This window comes from Oryctolagus cuniculus, chromosome Y, assembly GCF_051225735.1.
Source record: "Oryctolagus cuniculus isolate XC-2025 breed Fujian yellow rabbit chromosome Y, ASM5122573v1, whole genome shotgun sequence".
Taxonomy (NCBI): domain Eukaryota; kingdom Metazoa; phylum Chordata; class Mammalia; order Lagomorpha; family Leporidae; genus Oryctolagus; species Oryctolagus cuniculus.
The window spans coordinates 4966801-4987169 of record NC_142889.1 but is presented as its reverse complement, the minus strand read 5'-3'; positions in this window follow the sequence as shown (position 1 = coordinate 4987169).

Genomic DNA, 20369 nt, shown 5'->3' with positions numbered 1-20369 from the left:
GCTCCATCCAGGTCTCTGGGCTCCATCCGGGTCTCTGGGCTCCATCCAGGTCTCTGGGCTCCACCCGGGTCTCTGGGCTCCATCCAGGTTCCTAAGGCTCCATCCAAGTCTCTGGGCTCCATCTGGATCTCTGGGCTCCATCCAGGTTCCTAAGGCTCCATCCAGGTCTCTGGGCTCCATCCGAGTCTCTGGGCTCCATCCGGATCCCTAAGACTCCATCGGTGTCCCTAAGGCTCCATCCGGGTCTCTGGGCTCCATCCGGGTCTCTGGGCTCCATCCGGGTCTCTGGGCTCCATCCAGGTCTCTGGGCTCCATCAGGGTCCCTAAGGCTCCATCCGGGTCTCTGGGCTCCATCCTGGTCTCTGGGCTCCTTCTGGGTCCCTAATGCTCCATCGGGGTCCCTAAGGCTCCATCCGAGTCTCTGGGTTCCATCCGAGTCCCTAAGATTCCATCCGGGTCCCTAAGGCTCCATCCAGTCCCTAAGCCTCCATCCGGGTCTCTGGGCTCCATCCAAGTCTCTGGGCTCCATCTGGATCTCTGGGCTCCATCCAGGTTCCTAAGGCTCCATCCAGGTCTCTGGGCTCCATCCGGGTCTCTGGGCTCCATCCAGGTCTCTGGGCTCCATCCGGGTCTCTGGGCTCCATCCAGGTCTCTGGGCTCCACCCGGGTCTCTGGGCTCCATCCTGGTCCCTAAGGCTCCATCCGAGTCTCTGGGTTCCATCCGAGTCCCTAAGATTCCATCCGGGTCCCTAAGGCTCCATCCAGTCCCTAAGCCTCCATCCGAGTCTCTGGGCTCCATCCGGATCCCTAAGACTCCATCGGGGTCCCTAAGGCTCCATCCGGGTCTCTGGGCTCCATCCGGGTCTCTGGGCTCCATCCGGGTCTCTGGGCTCCATCAGGTTCCCTAAGGCTCCATCCGCGTCTCTGGGCTCCATCCTGGTCTCTGGGCTCCTTCTGGGTCCCTAATGCTCCATCGGGGTCCCTAAGGCTCCATCCGAGTCTCTGGGTTCCATCCGAGTCCCTAAGATTCCATCCGGGTCCCTAAGGCTCCATCCAGTCCCTAAGCCTCCATCTGGGTCTCTGGGCTCCATCCGAGCCATAAGGCTCTATCTCACTCTCTGGACACCATTCGAGTCTCTGGGCTCCATCCATATCTCTGGGCTCCATCCGGGTCTCTGGGCTCCATCCAAGCCCCTAAGGCTCTATCTCACTCTCTGGGCTCCATCCATGTCTCTAGGCACCATCCGGGTATCTGGGCTCCATCCAAGTCTCTGGGCTCCATCTGGATCTCTGGGCTCCATCCAGGTTCCTAAGGCTCCATCCAGGTCTCTGGGCTCCATCCGGGTCCCTAAGGCTCCATCCGGGTCTCTGGGCTCCATCTGGTCTCTGGGCTCCTTCTGGGTCCCTAATGCTCCATCGGGGTCCCTAAGGCTCCATCCGAGTCTCTGGGTTCCATCCGAGTCCCTAAGATTCCATCCGGGTCCCTAAGGCTCCATCCAAGCCCCTAAGGCTCTATCTCACTCTCTGGGCTCCATCCATGTCTCTAGGCACCATCCGGGTCTCTGGGCTCCATCCAAGTCTCTGGGCTCCATCTGGAACTCTGGGCTCCATCCAGGTTCCTAAGGCTCCATCCAGGTCTCTGGGCTCCATCCGGGTCTCTGGGCTCCATCCAGGTCTCTGGGCTCCATCGGGGTCTCTGGGCTCCATCCAGGTCTCTGGGCTCCACCCGGGTCTCTGGGCTCCATCCAGGTTCCTAAGGCTCCATCCAAGTCTCTGGGCTCCATCTGGATCTCTGGGCTCCATCCAGGTTCCTAAGGCTCCATCCAGGTCTCTGGGCTCCATCCGAGTCTCTGGGCTCCATCCGGATCCCTAAGACTCCATCGGTGTCCCTAAGGCTCCATCCGGGTCTCTGGGCTCCATCCGGGTCTCTGGGCTCCATCCGGGTCTCTGGGCTCCATCCAGGTCTCTGGGCTCCATCAGGGTCCCTAAGGCTCCATCCGGGTCTCTGGGCTCCATCCTGGTCTCTGGGCTCCTTCTGGGTCCCTAATGCTCCATCGGGGTCCCTAAGGCTCCATCCGAGTCTCTGGGTTCCATCCGAGTCCCTAAGATTCCATCCGGGTCCCTAAGGCTCCATCCAGTCCCTAAGCCTCCATCCGGGTCTCTGGGCTCCATCCAAGTCTCTGGGCTCCATCTGGATCTCTGGGCTCCATCCAGGTTCCTAAGGCTCCATCCAGGTCTCTGGGCTCCATCCGGGTCTCTGGGCTCCATCCAGGTCTCTGGGCTCCATCCGGGTCTCTGGGCTCCATCCAGGTCTCTGGGCTCCACCCGGGTCTCTGGGCTCCATCCTGGTCCCTAAGGCTCCATCCGAGTCTCTGGGTTCCATCCGAGTCCCTAAGATTCCATCCGGGTCCCTAAGGCTCCATCCAGTCCCTAAGCCTCCATCCGAGTCTCTGGGCTCCATCCGGATCCCTAAGACTCCATCGGGGTCCCTAAGGCTCCATCCGGGTCTCTGGGCTCCATCCGGGTCTCTGGGCTCCATCAGGTTCCCTAAGGCTCCATCCGGGTCTCTGGGCTCCATCCTGGTCTCTGGGCTCCTTCTGGGTCCCTAATGCTCCATCGGGGTCCCTAAGGCTCCATCCGAGTCTCTGGGTTCCATCCGAGTCCCTAAGATTCCATCCGGGTCCCTAAGGCTCCATCCAGTCCCTAAGCCTCCATCTGGGTCTCTGGGCTCCATCCGAGCCATAAGGCTCTATCTCACTCTCTGGACACCATTCGAGTCTCTGGGCTCCATCCATATCTCTGGGCTCCATCCGGGTCTCTGGGCTCCATCCAAGCCCCTAAGGCTCTATCTCACTCTCTGGGCTCCATCCATGTCTCTAGGCACCATCCGGGTATCTGGGCTCCATCCAAGTCTCTGGGCTCCATCTGGATCTCTGGGCTCCATCCAGGTTCCTAAGGCTCCATCCAGGTCTCTGGGCTCCATCCGGGTCTCTGGGCTCCATCCAGGTCTCTGGGCTCCATCTGGGTCTCTGGGCTCCATCCAGGTCTCTGGGCTCCACCCGGGTCTCTGGGCTCCATCCAGGTTCCTAAGGCTCCATCCAAGTCTCTGGGCTCCATCTGGATCTCTGGGCTCCATCCAGGTTCCTAAGGCTCCATCCAGGTCTCTGGGCTCCATCCGAGTCTCTGGGCTCCATCCGGATCCCTAAGACTCCATTGGGGTCCCTAAGGCTCCATCCGGGTCTCTGGGCTCCATCCGGGTCTCTGGGCTCCATCCGGGTCTCTGGGCTCCATCCAGGTCTCTGGGCTCCATCAGGGTCCCTAAGGCTCCATCCGGGTCTCTGGGCTCCATCCTGGTCTCTGGGCTCCTTCTGGGTCCCTAATGCTCCATCGGGGTCCCTAAGGCTCCATCCGAGTCTCTGGGTTCCATCCGAGTCCCTAAGATTCCATCCGGGTCCCTAAGGCTCCATCCAGTCCCTAAGCCTCCATCCGGGTCTCTGGGCTCCATCCGGGTCTCTGGGCTCCATCCGAGCCATAAGGCTCTATCTCACTCTCCGGACACCATTCGAGTCTCTGGGCTCCATCCATATCTCTGGGCTCCATCCGGGTCTCTGGGCTCCATCCAAGCCCCTAAGGCTCTATCTCACTCTCTGGGCTCCATCCATGTCTCTAGGCACCATCCGGGTCTCTGGGCTCCATCCAAGTCTCTGGGCTCCATCTGGATCTCTGGGCTCCATCCAGGTTCCTAAGGCTCCATCCAGGTCTCTGGGCTCCATCCGGGTCTCTGGGCTCCATCCAGGTCTCTGGGCTCCATCCGGGTCTCTGGGCTCCATCCAGGTCTCTGGGCTCCACCTGGGTCTCTGGGCTCCATCCAGGTTCCTAAGGCTCCATCCAAGTCTCTGGGCTCCATCTGGATCTCTGGGCTTCACCCAGGTTCCAGGGCCACATCCGGGTCTCCAGGGCCACATCCGGATTCTCAGGGCCACATCCAGGTCTCTAGGGTTCTCTCCATGGCCACATCCGGGTCTCCAGGGCACCATCCGTGTCTCCAGGGTCACTCTGGGTCTCCAGGGCCAAATACGGGGTCCCAGGGCCACATCCGGGTCCCCAGAGTCACATGGGGCTCTCTAGGGCCACACCCAGGTCTCTAGGGCCACATCCGGGTCCCTAGGGCCACTTCCGTGCCTCCAGCTCCACATCCGGGTCTCCAGAGCCACATCCGGGTCTCCATTGCTACATCCGGGTCTCGCAGTGCTCCATCCGGGTCCCCCAGGTCCACATCCCAAGTCCACATCCGGGTCTCCCATCCAGGGCTCCATCCAGGTCCACATAAGGTCTCCAAGGCCACATCTGGTTCTCCCAGGGCCACATCCGGGTTCCCAGGTCGACACCCGGGTCCCAGGGCCACATCCAGGTCCCTAGGGCCACATCCGGGTCTTCAGGGCCGCAACCGGCTCTCCAGGGACACATCTCGATCCCCCAGGGCCACATCCAGGTCTCCAGGGCTCACTCAAGGGCCACATCTTGGTCCCAGGACTCCACCCAGGTCTCCAGGGCCACATCCGGGACTCCACGGCCACATCCGGGTCTCCAGGACCACATCCGGGTCTCCCAGGGCTTCACCGGGTCCCCAGGTCACATCTGGGTCCCCAGGGCTACATCGGGGTCCCCAGGGCTCCTTTAGTGTCTCCAGGGCCACATCCGGGTCTCCTGGGCCACATCCGGATCTCAAGGGCTACATCGGGGTCTCCAGGGCCACATCCGGGTCTCCAGGGCCACATCCAGGTCTTCAGGGCTCCCTCCAGGGCCACTTCTGTGTCCCAAGGCTCCACCCGGTTCTCCAGGGGCACATCCGGGTCCCCAGGGCCACATCCAGGTCTCCCAGGGCTCCACTCGGTTCCCCAGGTCCACACCTGGGTCTCCAGTGCCCCATTGGGTCTTCAGGGCCACATCCAGGTCTCCAGGGCCACATCCGGGTCTCCAGGGCCACATCCGGGTCCCAAGGGCCACATCCGGGTCTCCAGGGACACATCCGGGTCCCCAGGGCCACATCTGGGTCTCCCAGGACTCCACCTGGGTCCCCCAGGGCCACATCCAGGTCTCCCAGGACTCCACCTGGGTCCCCAGGGCCACATCCGCGTACCCAGGGCCCCACCCAGGTTTCCAGGGCCACACCCAGGTCTCCAGGTCCACACCCTGGTCTCCAGTGCCCCATTGGGTCCTCAGGGTCACATCCAGGTCTCCAGGGCCGCATCCTGTCCCCTGGCCACACCCGAGTCCCCAGGGCTCCACCCGGGTCTCTAGGGACACATCCGGGTACCCAGGGCTCCTTCTGGGTCTCCAGGGCCACATCCCCATCTCTAGGGCCACATCCGTGTCTCCAGGGCCACATCCGGGTCCCCCAGGGCCACATCCGGGTCCCCCAGGGCCACATCCATATCTCTAGGGCCACATCCGGGTCCCCAGGGCAGCATCCGAGTCCCCAGGGCTCCATCTGGGTGTCCAGGGCCACATCCAGGTCTCCATGGCCAGATCTGAGTCTCCAGGGACACATCGGGGTCTTAGGGCCATATCGGGTTCCTCAGGGCCACATCTGGGTCTCTGGGCTCCATCCGGGTTTCTGGGCTCCATCTGAGTCTCTGGGCTCCATCCGGGTCTTTGGGCTCCATCCGGGTCTGGGCTCCATTTAGGTCTCTGGGCTCCATCCAGGTCTCTGGGCCACATCCGGGTCTCTGGGCTCAACCCGGGTCTCCGGGCCACATCCAGATCTCCAGGGGCACATCCGGGTCTCCAGGGCCACATCCAGGTCTCCAAGGGCCACATTCGGTCCCCAGAGTCACATCCATGTCCCTAGGGCACCATCCGGATCTCCAGGACCACATCCGGGTCTCCAGTGCCACATCCGGGTCTCTAGGGCCACAACTGGGTCTCCAGGGCTCCCTCCAGGGCCCCACCCGTGTCTCCAGGGCCACATCGGGGTCTCCAGGGCCACACCCGGATCTCCAGGGCCACATCCAAGTCTCCAGGGCCACATCCGGGTCTCAGGGCCACATCCGGGTCTCTAGGGCTCCATCCGGGTCTCTAGGGCTTCATCCGGGTTACCAGGGCCACATAGGGGTCTCAGGGGCACACCCAGGTCTCTAGGGCCACATAGGGGTCTCAGGGGCAAGCCCGGGCCTCTAGGGCTACATCAGGGTCTCCAGGGCCACATCCGGATCTCCAGGGCCACATCCGGGTCTCCACGGTCATATCAGGTCCCCAGGGCTCCATCCAGGTTTCCAGGGCCACATCCTGGTCCCCATGTAAAAATCCGGGTCTCCAGGGCCACATCTGAATCCCAGGGCTACACCTGGGTCTCCAGGGCCACATTTGGGTCTCCAGGACCGCATCTGGGTTTCCCAGGGCCACATCCGAGTCTCCAGGGCCACATCTGGCTCCCCAGGGCTCCACCCGGCTCTCCACAGCCACATCCAGGTCTCCAGGGCTCCCTCCAGCGCTAAAACTGGGTCCCAGAGCTCCATCCAAATCTCTGGTCTCCATCCAGGTCTCTGGGCTCCATCCGGGTCTCTGGGCTCCATCAGGGTCCCTAAGGCTCCATTCGGGTCTCTGGGCTCCATCCGGGTCTCTGGGCTCCATCCGGGTCACTGGACTCTATCTGTGTCTCTGGGCTCCATTCGAGTCTCTGGGTTCCATCCGGGTCCCTAAGGTTCCATCTGGGTCCCTAAGGTTCCACCCGGGTCTCTGGGCTCCATCTGGGTTCCTGATGCTCCATCCGAGTCTCTGGGCTCCATCCGGGTCCCTAAGGCTACATCCGGGTCTCTAGGGCCATATCCGAGTCTCCAGGGCCACATCCATTATCTCCAGGCTCCCTCCAGGGCCACATCTGGGTTCCAGGGCTCCACCCGGGTCTCCAGGGCCACATTCGGTTCCTCAGGGCCACATAGGGGTCTCCAGGGCCACATCCGGGTCTCCAGGGCTCCCTCCAGGGCCACATTCGGGTTTCAAGGGCTCTATCCGGGTCTCTAGGGCTCCACCCCTGTCTCCAGGGCAACATTCGTGTCTCCACACCACATCCGGATCCTCAGGGCCACATTCAGGTGTCCAGGGCTACATTCAGGTCTCTAGGGCTACATCAGGATCTCTAGGGTCACATCTGGGTCTCCAGGCCCACATTGGGGTCTCCAGGGCTCCATCCGGGTCCAGGGCCACATCCAGGTCTCCAGGGCCACATCCGGGTCTCCAGGGCTCCCTCCAAGGCTACATCTGGGTCCCAGGGCTCCACCCGGGTCCCAAGGGCCACATCTGGGTCCCCAGGGCCACCAACAGGTCTCCGGGCTACATCGGGTTCTCTGGGCTCCATCCGGGTCACTGGGCTCCATCCGGGTCTCTGGGCAACATCTGGGTGTCTGGGCTCTCTCCGAGTCTCTGGGCTCTCTCCAGGTCTCTGAGCTACATCCGTGTCCATAAGGCTCCATCCGAGTCTGGGCTCCAACCGAGTCTCTGGGCACCAGCAAGGTCCCTAGGATCCATCCGGGTTCCTAAGGCTCCATCCGGGTCCCTAAGGTTCCATTCGGCTCCCTAAGGCTCCATCCGAGTCTCTGGGCTCCATTAGGGTCTGTGGGATCCATCCGGGACCCTAAGACTCCATCCGGGTTTCTGGGCTCCATCCAGGTCCCTAAGGCTCCATCCAGGTCCCTAAGGCTCCATACGCGTCCCTAAGGCTCCATCCGGGTCTCTGGACTCAATCCGGGTCGCTAAGGATCCATTCCGGTCTCTGTGCTCCACCCGGGTCTCCAGGGCCACATCCGGGTCACTGCGCTCCATCTGGGTCTCTGGGCTCCATTAGAGTCTCTGGGCTCCATCCAGGTCTCTGGGCCACATCCGAGTCTCTGGGCTCTATCCGGGTCTCTGGGCCACATCAGGCTCTCTGAGCTCCATCCGGGTCACTGGGCTCCATCCGGGTCTCTGGGCCACATCGGGGTCATTGGCTCCATCCGGGTCTCTGGGCTCCATCCAGGTCTCTGGGCTCCATCTGGATCTCTGGGCTCCATCCAGGTTCCTAAGGCTCCATCCAGGTCTCTGGGCTCCATCCGAGTCTCTGGACTCCATCCGGATCCCTAAGACTCCATCGGGGTCCCTAAGGCTCCATCCGGGTCTCTGGGCTCCATCCGGGTCTCTGGGCTCCATCCGGGTCTCTGGGCTCCATCCTGGTCTCTGGGCTCCATCAGGGTCCCTAAGGCTCCATCCGGGTCTCTGGGCTCCATCCTGGTCTCTGGGCTCCTTCTGGGTCCCTAATGCTCCATCGGGGTCCCTAAGGCTCCATCCGAGTCTCTAGGTTCCATCCGAGTCCCTAAGATTCCATCCGGGTCCCTAAGGCTCCATCCAGTCCCTAAGCCTCCATCCGGGTCTCTGGGCTCCATCCGGGTCTCTGGGCTCCATCCGAGCCATAAGGCTCTATCTCACTCTCTGGACACCATTCGAGTCTCTGGGCTCCATCCATATCTCTGGGCTCCATCCGGGTCTCTGGGCTCCATCCAAGCCCCTAAGGCTCTATCTCACTCTCTGGGCTCCATCCGGGTCTCTGGGCTCCATCCGGGTCTCTGGGCTCCATCCAGGTCTCTGGGCTCCATCAGGGTCCCTAAGGCTCCATCCGGGTCTCTGGGCTCCATCCTGGTCTCTGGGCTCCTTCTGGGTCCCTAATGCTCCATCGGGGTCCCTAAGGCTCCATCCGAGTCTCTGGGTTCCATCCGAGTCCCTAAGATTCCATCCGGGTCCCTAAGGCTCCATCCAAGCCCCTAAGGCTCTATCTCACTCTCTGGGCTCCATCCATGTCTCTAGGCACCATCCGGGTCTCTGGGCTCCATCCAAGTCTCTGGGCTCCATCTGGATCTCTGGGCTCCATCCAGGTTCCTAAGGCTCCATCCAGGTCTCTGGGCTCCATCCGGGTCTCTGGGCTCCATCCAGGTCTCTGGGCTCCATCGGGGTCTCTGGGCTCCATCCAGGTCTCTGGGCTCCACCCGGGTCTCTGGGCTCCATCCAGGTTCCTAAGGCTCCATCCAAGTCTCTGGGCTCCATCTGGATCTCTGGGCTCCATCCAGGTTCCTAAGGCTCCATCCAGGTCTCTGGGCTCCATCCGAGTCTCTGGGCTCCATCCGGATCCCTAAGACTCCATTGGGGTCCCTAAGGCTCCATCCGGGTCTCTGGGCTCCATCCGGGTCTCTGGGCTCCATCCGGGTCTCTGGGCTCCATCCAGGTCTCTGGGCTCCATCAGGGTCCCTAAGGCTCCATCCGGGTCTCTGGGCTCCATCCTGGTCTCTGGGCTCCTTCTGGGTCCCTAATGCTCCATCGGGGTCTCTAAGGCTCCATCCGAGTCTCTGGGTTCCATCCGAGTCCCTAAGATTCCATCTGGGTCCCTAAGGCTCCATCCAGTCCCTAAGCCTCCATCCGGGTCTCTTGGCTCCATCCAAGTCTCTGGGCTCCATCTGGATCTCTGGGCTCCATCCAGGTTCCTAAGGCTCCATCCAGGTCTCTGGGCTCCATCCGGGTCTCTGGGCTCCATCCAGGTCTCTGGGCTCCATCCGGGTCTCTGGGCTCCATCCAGGTCTCTGGGCTCCACCCGGGTCTCTGGGCTCCATCCTGGTCCCTAAGGCTCCATCCGAGTCTCTGGGTTCCATCCGAGTCCCTAAGATTCCATCCGGGTCCCTAAGGCTCCATCCAGTCCCTAAGCCTCCATCCGAGTCTCTGGGCTCCATCCGGATCCCTAAGACTCCATCGGGGTCCCTAAGGCTCCATCCGGGTCTCTGGGCTCCATCCGGGTCTCTGGGCTCCATCCGGGTCTCTGGGCTCCATCAGGGTCCCTAAGGCTCCATCCGGGTCTCTGGGCTCCATCCTGGTCTCTGGGCTCCTTCTGGGTCCCTAATGCTCCATCGGGGTCCCTAAGGCTCCATCCGAGTCTCTGGGTTCCATCCGAGTCCCTAAGATTCCATCCGGGTCCCTAAGGCTCCATCCAGTCCCTAAGCCTCCATCCGGGTCTCTGGGCTCCATCCGAGCCATAAGGCTCTATCTCACTCTCTGGACACCATTCGAGTCTCTGGGCTCCATCCATATCTCTGGGCTCCATCCGGGTCTCTGGGCTCCATCCAAGCCCCTAAGGCTCTATCTCACTCTCTGGGCTCCATCCATGTCTCTAGGCACCATCCGGGTATCTGGGCTCCATCCAAGTCTCTGGGCTCCATCTGGATCTCTGGGCTCCATCCAGGTTCCTAAGGCTCCATCCAGGTCTCTGGGCTCCATCCGGGTCTCTGGGCTCCATCCAGGTCTCTGGGCTCCATCGGGGTCTCTGGGCTCCATCCAGGTCTCTGGGCTCCACCCGGGTCTCTGGGCTCCATCCAGGTTCCTAAGGCTCCATCCAAGTCTCTGGGCTCCATCTGGATCTCTGGGCTCCATCCAGGTTCCTAAGGCTCCATCCAGGTCTCTGGGCTCCATCCGAGTCTCTGGGCTCCATCCGGATCCCTAAGACTCCATTGGGGTCCCTAAGGCTCCATCCGGGTCTCTGGGCTCCATCCAGGTCTCTGGGCTCCATCAGGGTCCCTAAGGCTCCATCCGGGTCTCTGGGCTCCATCCTGGTCTCTGGGCTCCTTCTGGGTCCCTAATGCTCCATCGGGGTCCCTAAGGCTCCATCCGAGTCTCTGGGTTCCATCCGAGTCCCTAAGATTCCATCCGGGTCCCTAAGGCTCCATCCAGTCCCTAAGCCTCCATCCGGGTCTCTGGGCTCCATCCGGGTCTCTGGGCTCCATCCGGGTCTCTGGGCTCCATCCAAGCCCCTAGGCTCTATCTCACTCTCTGGGCTCCATCCATGTCTCTAGGCACCATCCGGGTCTCTGGGCTCCATCCAAGTCTCTGGGCTCCATCTGGATCTCTGGGCTCCATCCAGGTTCCTAAGGCTCCATCCAGGTCTCTGGGCTCCATCCGGGTCTCTGGGCTCCATCCAGGTCTCTGGGCTCCATCCGGGTCTCTGGGCTCCATCCAGGTCTCTGGGCTCCACCTGGGTCTCTGGGCTCCATCCAGGTTCCTAAGGCTCCATCCAGGTCTCTGGGCTCCATCTGGATCTCTGGGCTTCACCCAGGTTCCAGGGCCACATCCGGGTCTCCAGGGCCACATCCGGATGCTCAGGGCCACATCCAGGTCTCTAGGGTTCTCTCCATGGCCACATCCGGGTCTCCAGGGCACCATCCGGGTCTCCAGGGTCACTCTGGGTCTCCAGGGCCAAATACGGGATCCCAGGGCCACATCCGGGTCCCCAGAGTCACATGGGGCTCTCTAGGGCCACACCCGGGTCTCTAGGGCCACATCCGGGTCCCTAGGGCCACTTCCGTGCCTCCAGCTCCACATCCGGGTCTCCAGAGCCACATCCGGGTCTCCATTGCTACATCCGGGTCTCGCAGTGCTCCATCCGGGTCCCCCAGGTCCACATCCCAAGTCCACATCCGGGTCTCCCATCCAGGGCTCCATCCAGGTCCACATAAGGTCTCCAAGGCCACATCTGGTTCTCCCAGGGCCACATCCGGGTTCCCAGGTCGACACCCGGGTCCCAGGGCCACATCCAGGTCCCTAGGGCCACATCCGGGTCTTCAGGGCCGCAACCGGCTCTCCAGGGACACATCTCGATCCCCCAGGGCCACATCCAGGTCTCCAGGGCTCACTCAAGGGCCACATCTTGGTCCCAGGGCTCCACCCAGGTCTCCAGGGCCACATCCGGGACTCCACGGCCACATCCGGGTCTCCAGGACCACATCCGGGTCTCCCAGGGCTTCACCGGGTCCCCAGGTCACATCTGGGTCCCCAGGGCTACATTGGGGTCCCCAGGGCTCCTTTAGTGTCTCCAGGGCCACATCCGGGTCTCCTGGGCCACATCCGGATCTCAAGGGCTACATCGGGGTCTCCAGGGCCACATCCGGGTCTCCAGGGCCACATCCAGGTCTTCAGGGCTCCCTCCAGGGCCACTTCTGTGTCCCAAGGCTCCACCCGGTTCTCCAGGGGCACATCCGGGTCCCCAGGGCCACATCCAGGTCTCCCAGGGCTCCACTCGGTTCCCCAGGTCCACACCTGGGTCTCCAGTGCCCCATTGGGTCTTCAGGGCCACATCCAGGTCTCCAGGGCCACATCCGGGTCTCCAGGGCCACATCCGGGTCCCAAGGGCCACATCCGGGTCTCCAGGGACACATCCGGGTCCCCAGGGCCACATCTGGGTCTCCCAGGGCTCCACCTGGGTCCCCCAGGGCCACATCCAGGTCTCCCAGGACTCCACCTGGGTCCCCAGGGCCACATCCGCGTACCCAGGGCCCCACCCAGGTTTCCAGGGCCACACCCAGGTCTCCAGGTCCACACCCTGGTCTCCAGTGCCCCATTGGGTCCTCAGGGTCACATCCAGGTCTCCAGGGCCACATCCTGTCCCCTGGCCACACCCGAGTCCCCAGGGCTCCACCCGGGTCTCTAGGGACACATCCGGGTACCCAGGGCTCCTTCTGGGTCTCCAGGGCCACATCCCCATCTCTAGGGCCACATCCGTGTCTCCAGGGCCACATCCGGGTCCCCCAGGGCCACATCCGGGTCCCCCAGGGCCACATCCATATCTCTAGGGCCACATCCGGGTCCCCAGGGCAGCATCCGAGTCCCCAGGGCTCCATCTGGGTGTCCAGGGCCACATCCAGGTCTCCATGGCCAGATCTGAGTCTCCAGGGACACATCGGGGTCTTAGGGCCATATCGGGTTCCTCAGGGCCACATCTGGGTCTCTGGGCTCCATCCGGGTTTCTGGGCTCCATCTGAGTCTCTGGGCTCCATCCGGGTCTTTGGGCTCCATCCGGGTCTGGGCTCCATTTAGGTCTCTGGGCTCCATCCAGGTCTCTGGGCCACATCCGGGTCTCTGGGCTCAACCCGGGTCTCCGGGCCACATCCAGATCTCCAGGGGCACATCCGGGTCTCCAGGGCCACATCCAGGTCTCCAAGGGCCACATTCGGTCCCCAGAGTCACATCCATGTCCCTAGGGCACCATCCGGATCTCCAGGACCACATCCGGGTCTCCAGTGCCACATCCGGGTCTCTAGGGCCACAACTGGGTCTCCAGGGCTCCCTCCAGGGCCCCACCCGTGTCTCCAGGGCCACATCGGGGTCTCCAGGGCCACACCTGGATCTCCAGGGCCACATCCAAGTCTCCAGGGCCACATCCGGGTCTCAGGGCCACATCCGGGTCTCTAGGGCTCCATCCGGGTCTCTAGGGCTTCATCCGGGTTACCAGGGCCACATAGGGGTCTCAGGGGCACACCCAGGTCTCTAGGGCCACATAGGGGTCTCAGGGGCAAGCCCGGGCCTCTAGGGCTACATCAGGGTCTCCAGGGCCACATCCGGATCTCCAGGGCCACATCCGGGTCTCCACGGTCATATCAGGTCCCCAGGGCTCCATCCAGGTTTCCAGGGCCACATCCTGGTCCCCATGTAAAAATCCGGGTCTCCAGGGCCACATCTGAATCCCAGGGCTACACCTGGGTCTCCAGGGCCACATTTGGGTCTCCAGGACCGCATCTGGGTTTCCCAGGGCCACATCCGAGTCTCCAGGGCCACATCTGGCTCCCCAGGGCTCCACCCGGCTCTCCACAGCCACATCCAGGTCTCCAGGGCTCCCTCCAGCGCTAAAACTGGGTCCCAGAGCTCCATCCAAATCTCTGGTCTCCATCCAGGTCTCTGGGCTCCATCCGGGTCTCTGGGCTCCATCAGGGTCCCTAAGGCTCCATTCGGGTCTCTGGGCTCCATCCGGGTCTCTGGGCTCCATCCGGGTCACTGGACTCTATCTGTGTCTCTGGGCTCCATTCGAGTCTCTGGGTTCCATCCGGGTCCCTAAGGTTCCATCTGGGTCCCTAAGGTTCCACCCGGGTCTCTGGGCTCCATCTGGGTTCCTGATGCTCCATCCGAGTCTCTGGGCTCCATCCGGGTCCCTAAGGCTACATCCGGGTCTCTAGGGCCATATCCGAGTCTCCAGGGCCACATCCATTATCTCCAGGCTCCCTCCAGGGCCACATCTGGGTTCCAGGGCTCCACCCGGGTCTCCAGGGCCACATTCGGTTCCTCAGGGCCACATAGGGGTCTCCAGGGCCACATCCAGGTCTCCAGGGCTCCCTCCAGGGCCACATTCGGGTTTCAAGGGCTCTATCCGGGTCTCTAGGGCTCCACCCCTGTCTCCAGGGCAACATTCGTGTCTCCACACCACATCCGGATCCTCAGGGCCACATTCAGGTGTCCAGGGCTACATTCAGGTCTCTAGGGCTACATCAGGATCTCTAGGGTCACATCTGGGTCTCCAGGCCCACATTGGGGTCTCCAGGGCTCCATCCGGGTCCAGGGCCACATCCAGGTCTCCAGGGCCACATCCGGGTCTCCAGGGCTCCCTCCAAGGCTACATCTGGGTCCCAGGGCTCCACCCGGGTCCCAAGGGCCACATCTGGGTCCCCAGGGCCACCAACAGGTCTCCGGGCTACATCGGGTTCTCTGGGCTCCATCCGGGTCACTGGGCTCCATCCGGGTCTCTGGGCAACATCTGGGTGTCTGGGCTCTCTCCGAGTCTCTGGGCTCTCTCCAGGTCTCTGAGCTACATCCGTGTCCATAAGGCTCCATCCGAGTCTGGGCTCCAACCGAGTCTCTGGGCACCAGCAAGGTCCCTAGGATCCATCCGGGTTCCTAAGGCTCCATCCGGGTCCCTAAGGTTCCATTCGGCTCCCTAAGGCTCCATCCGAGTCTCTGGGCTCCATTAGGGTCTGTGGGATCCATCCGGGACCCTAAGACTCCATCCGGGTTTCTGGGCTCCATCCAGGTCCCTAAGGCTCCATCCAGGTCCCTAAGGCTCCATACGCGTCCCTAAGGCTCCATCCGGGTCTCTGGACTCAATCCGGGTCGCTAAGGATCCATTCCGGTCTCTGTGCTCCACCCGGGTCTCCAGGGCCACATCCGGGTCACTGCGCTCCATCTGGGTCTCTGGGCTCCATTAGAGTCTCTGGGCTCCATCCAGGTCTCTGGGCCCCATCCGAGTCTCTGGGCTCTATCCGGGTCTCTGGGCCACATCAGGCTCTCTGAGCTCCATCCGGGTCACTGGGCTCCATCCGGGTCTCTGGGCCACATCGGGGTCATTGGCTCCATCCGGGTCTCTGGGCTCTATCCGGGTCTCTGGGCCACATCGGGCTCTCTGAGCTCCATTCGAGTCTCTGGGCTCTCTCCAGGTCTCTGAGCTACATCCGGGTCCCTAAGGCTCCATCCTCTTCTCTGGGCTCCATCCTAGTCTCAGGGCTCCATCCGAGTCTCTGGGCTCCATCCGAGTCTCTGGGCTCCATCCGGGTCCCTAAGGCTCCATTCCGGTCTCTGGGCTCCATCCGGGTCTCTGGTCTCCATCCGGGTCTCTGGGCTCCATTCGAATCTATGGACTCCATCCGACTCTCTGCGCTCCATCCGGGTTCTTAAGGCTCCATCTTGTGTATAAGGCTCCCTCCGAGTCTCTAGGATCAATCCAGGTCCCTAAGGCTCCATCGAGGTCTCTGGGCTCCACCAGGGTCTCCGGGCCACATCCGAGTCCCCATTGCCACATCCGGGTCCCCAGGGCCACCTCCAGGTCTATGGATTCCATCGGGTTCTCTGGGCTCCATCCGAGTCTCTGGGCTGCATCCGGGTCTCTTGGCTCCTTCCGGGTACCTAAAGCTCCATCCGAGTCTCTGAACTCCATCCGGGTCCCTAAGACTCCATCCTAGTTCCTAAGGCTCTATCTGGGTTCCTAAGGCTCCATCCGAGTCTATGGATTCCCTCCGGCTTACACAGAGCCGGGCGGGGAGACTACACCTCCCAGAAGCCTCAGCGGCGGCAGCGACGCTCTACGTGTGGGCTGTACTGGCCTGAGTGACAGGTAGCCGACCCAATGGCTTCCCCGGTCTCAGACTCCGGACCGCTCAGACGCGGGGTGGGAGTGTACTTCCTGTTTCGGAGGCGTCTGCTCGGGGCGGAAATGGTGTGGAAAGGAACCGTGTTTCAACCCAGCTGTCTTCTTTCTCTTCTTTTAAAAAAACCTCTGAGGCCTAATTTTCCTGACCTAAATGATCATTTTTCGTCTGTCACCTGTGGGCCATATTTCCTGATTTCACATTGTCCAGCCACCCTATGCTTGGACAGGGTGGACCGGGGAGACTACAACTCCCCAAAGCCTCAGCGGCAGGGCGCTCTGCGGCTGGGCTCGTCTGAGTGACAGGTCGGGCAGCCATTGGCTTCACGCGGTCTCAGACTCCGTTGCCAATCAGATGCTGAGTGGTTGTGTCGCCCTGTTTCTGCGGCTCGGGGCAGAAATGGTGTGGAAAGGAACCGCCTCGAGCCACGCCCCTCGCGGCTCCTGACTGGACGCGGGAAGTGACGTCTGCGCGCACAACGCCGCAGTCGTCCCGCCCAAGTCCAGCTCGACCGGAACGGGCAGCTTCGGGTCTGTGTCCCGCACGTCCCTGGCAGCCCCTGAGCGGGCGCGTACCCGCCTGTCCGTCCGCCAGAACCTCGCCCTGTAGCTTGGCCCTGCCTGCCCTTGTCTGGGAGGAGGAACGCGCAGTAGGAGCCCAGAACCTGTCTTCTGCCACGCTGCCTGCCCGCGCCCAGCACGGGCGGGACAGGCCGGACTGTTCCTCCTCATCCAGCAGAGCCAGTCAGGGCCGGGCAGAGGGCGAGGTTCTGAACCTAGACCTGCGCCTCACTCGTCCAGGGAGGCCAGGCAGCCACCGGCGAGGAAGGAGGTGGCGTTCTGAGCGCGCACTGGAAAAAGTCATTAGCGGCAGTGCAGAGGGCGGGAGGAGGCGCCCTCCGGCAGCTTCCGGGTCGCGTTAGGGGCAGCAGGAGCGCTAAGGGGGTGGGGTGCTGGCGGGAGACTGACAGATTCCCGGTCCAGTCAGGGGCAGGCAGCACCGCCAAGGGGGTGGGGTTTAGGCGGGAGACTGACAGATTCCCGGTACAGTCAGGGGCAGAAGGAGCGCCAAGGGGGTAGGGTGCTGGCGGGAGACTGACAGGATCCCGGTCCAGTCAGGGGCAGGCAGCACCGCCAAGGGGGTGGGGTTTAGGCGGGAGACTGACAGGTTCCCCGTCCAGTCAGGGGCAGAAGGAGCGCCAGGGGGTGGGGTGCTGGCGGGAGACTGACAGGATCCCGGTCCAGTCAGGGGCAGGCAGCACCGCCAAGGGGGTGGGGTTTAGGCGGGAGACTGACAGGTTCCACGTCCAGTCTGGGGCAGGCAGGGGAACGCTAAAGGGGTGGGGTGCTGGCGGGAGACTGACAGGTTCCCCGTCCAGTCAGGGGCAGAAGGAGCGCCGAGGGGGTGGGGTTTACTCTCTTTTCTTGAAAATAAAAGCTCTATGATCTAATATTCCTGACCTAAGTTATCATTTTTCTTTTATCATCTGTGGGCCATATTCCCTGGTTTCACGTTGTCCAGCCACGCTCGGCTTGCACAGAGCGGGGCGGGGAGACTACAACTCCCAGAAGCCTCAGCGGCGGCGGCGACGCTCTACGTGTGGGCTGTACTGGCCTGAGTGACAGGTAGCCGACCCAATGGCTTCCCCGGTCTCAGACTCCGGACCGCTCAGACGCGGGGTGGGTGTGTGCTTCCTGTTTCGGAGGCGTCTGCTCGGGGCGGAAATTCTATATGTAAGAGCTGAGAAAGCTTTCTTTTCTTTCAAAAAAAAAAAAAAAAAAGCTGTGAGGCCTAATTTTCCTGACCTGAGCTATCATTTTCCTTTTATCATCTGTGGGCCATATTTCCTGGTTTCACATTGCCCAGCCACCCTCTGCTTGGACAGGGTGGACCGGGGAGACTACAACTCCCCAAAGCCTCAGCGGCAGGGCGCTCTGCGGCTGGGCTCGTCTGAGTGACAGGTCGGGCAGCCACTGGCTTCACGCGGTCTCAGACTCCGTTGCCAATCAGATGCTGAGTGGTTGTGTCGCCCTGTTTCGGCGGCTCGGGGCGGAAATGGTGTGGAAAGGAACCGCCTCGAGCCACGCACCTCGCGGCTCCTGACTGGACGCGGGAAGTGACGTCTGCGCGCACCACGCGGCAGTCGTCCCGCCCATGTCCAGCTCGGACCGGACGGGGCAGCTTCGGGTCTGGGTCCCGCACGTCCCTGGCAGCCCCTGAGCGGGCGCGTACCCGCCTGTCCGTCCGCCAGAACCTCGCCCTGTATCTTGGCCCTGCCTGCCCTTGTCTGGGAGGAGGAACGCGCAGTAGGAGCCCAGAACCTGTCTTCTGCCACGCTGCCTGCCAGCGCCCAGCACGGGCGGGACAGGCCGGACTGTTCCTCCTCATCCAGCAGAGCCAGTCAGGGCCGGGCAGAGGGCGAGGATCTGAACCTAGACCTGCGCCTCACTCGTCCAGGGAGGCTAGGAGCCACCGGCGAGGAAGGAGGTGGCGTTCTGAGCGCGCACTGGAAAAAGTCATTAGCGGCAGTGCAGAGGGCGGGAGGAGGCGCCCTCCGGCAGCTTCCGGGTCGCGTTAGGGGCAGCAGGAGCGCTAAGGGGGTGGGGTGCTGGCGGGAGACTGACAGATTCCCGGTCCAGTCAGGGGCAGAAGGAGCGCCAAGGGGGTGGGGTGCTGGCGGGAGACTGACAGGATCCCGGTCCAGTCAGGGGCAGAAGGAGCGCCAAGGGGGTGGGGTGCTGGCGGGAGACTGACAGGATCCCGGTCCAGTCAGGGGCAGGCAGCACCGCCAAGGGGGTGGGGTTTAGGCGGGAGACTGACAGGTTCCCCGTCCAGTCAGGGGCAGAAGGAGCGCCAAGGGGGAGGGGTGCTGGCGGGAGACTGACAGGATCCCGGTCCAGTCAGGGGCAGGCAGTACCGCCAAGGGGGTGGGGTTTAGGCGGGAGACTGACAGGTTCCCCGTCCAGTCATGGGCAGGCAGGGGACCGCTAAAGGGGTGGGGTTTAGGCGGGAGACTGACAGGTTCCCCGTCCAGTCAGGGGCAGAAGGAGCGCCGAGGGGGTGGGGTTTACTCTCTTTTCTTGAAAATAAAAGCTCTATGATCTAATTTTCCTGACCTAAGTTATCATTTTTCTTTTATCATCTGTGGGCCATATTCCCTGGTTTCACATTGTCCAGCCACGCTCGGCTTGCACAGAGCGGGGCGGGGAGACTACAACTCCCAGAAGCCTCAGCGGCGGCGGCGACGCTCTACGTGTGGGCTGTACTGGCCTGAGTGACAGGTAGCCGACCCAATGGCTTCCCCGGTCTCAGACTCCGAACCGCTCAGACGCGGGGTGGGTGTGTGCTTCCTGTTTCGGAGACGTCTGCTCGGGGCGGAAATTCTATATGTAAGAGCTGAGAAAGCTTTCTTTTCTTTCAAAAAAAAAAAAAAGCTATGAGGCCTAATTTTCCTGACCTGAGCTATCATTTTCCTTTTATCATCTGTGGGCCATACTTCCTGGTTTCACATTGCCCAGCCACCCTCTGCTTGGACAGGGTGGACCGGGGAGACTACAACTCCCCAAAGCCTCAGCGGCAGGGCGCTCTGCGGCTGGGCTCGTCTGAGTGACAGGTCGGGCAGCCATTGGCTTCACGCGGTCTCAGACTCCGTTGCCAATCAGATGCTGAGTGGTTGTGTCGCCCTGTTTCTGCGGCTCGGGGCGGAAATGGTGTGGAAAGGAACCGCCTCGAGCCACGCCCCTCGCGGCTCCTGACTGGACGCGGGAAGTGACGTCTGCGCGCACCACGCGGCAGTCGTCCCGCCCATGTCCAGCTCGGACCGGACGGGGCAGCTTCGGGTCTGGGTCCCGCACGTCCCTGGCAGCCCCTGAGCGGGCGCGTACCCGCCTGTCCGTCCGCCAGAACCTCGCCCTGTAGCTTGGCCCTGCCTGCCCTTGTCTGGGAGGAGGAACGCGCAGTAGGAGCCCAGAACCTGTCTTCTGCCACGCTGCCTGCCCGCGCCCAGCACGGGCGGGACAGGCCGGACTGTTCCTCCTCATCCAGCAGAGCCAGTCAGGGCCGGGCAGAGGGCGAGGTTCTGAACCTAGACCTGCGCCTCACTCGTCCAGGGAGGCCAGGCAGCCACCGGCGAGGAAGGAGGTGGCGTTCTGAGCGCGCACTGGAAAAAGTCATTAGCGGCAGTGCAGAGGGCGGGAGGAGGCGCCCTCCGGCAGCTTCCGGGTCGCGTTAGGGGCAGCAGGAGCGCTAAGGGGGTGGGGTGCTGGCGGGAGACTGACAGATTCCCGGTCCAGTCAGGGGCAGGCAGCACCGCCAAGGGGGTGGGGTTTAGGCGGGAGACTGACAGATTCCCGGTACAGTCAGGGGCAGAAGGAGCGCCAAGGGGGTAGGGTGCTGGCG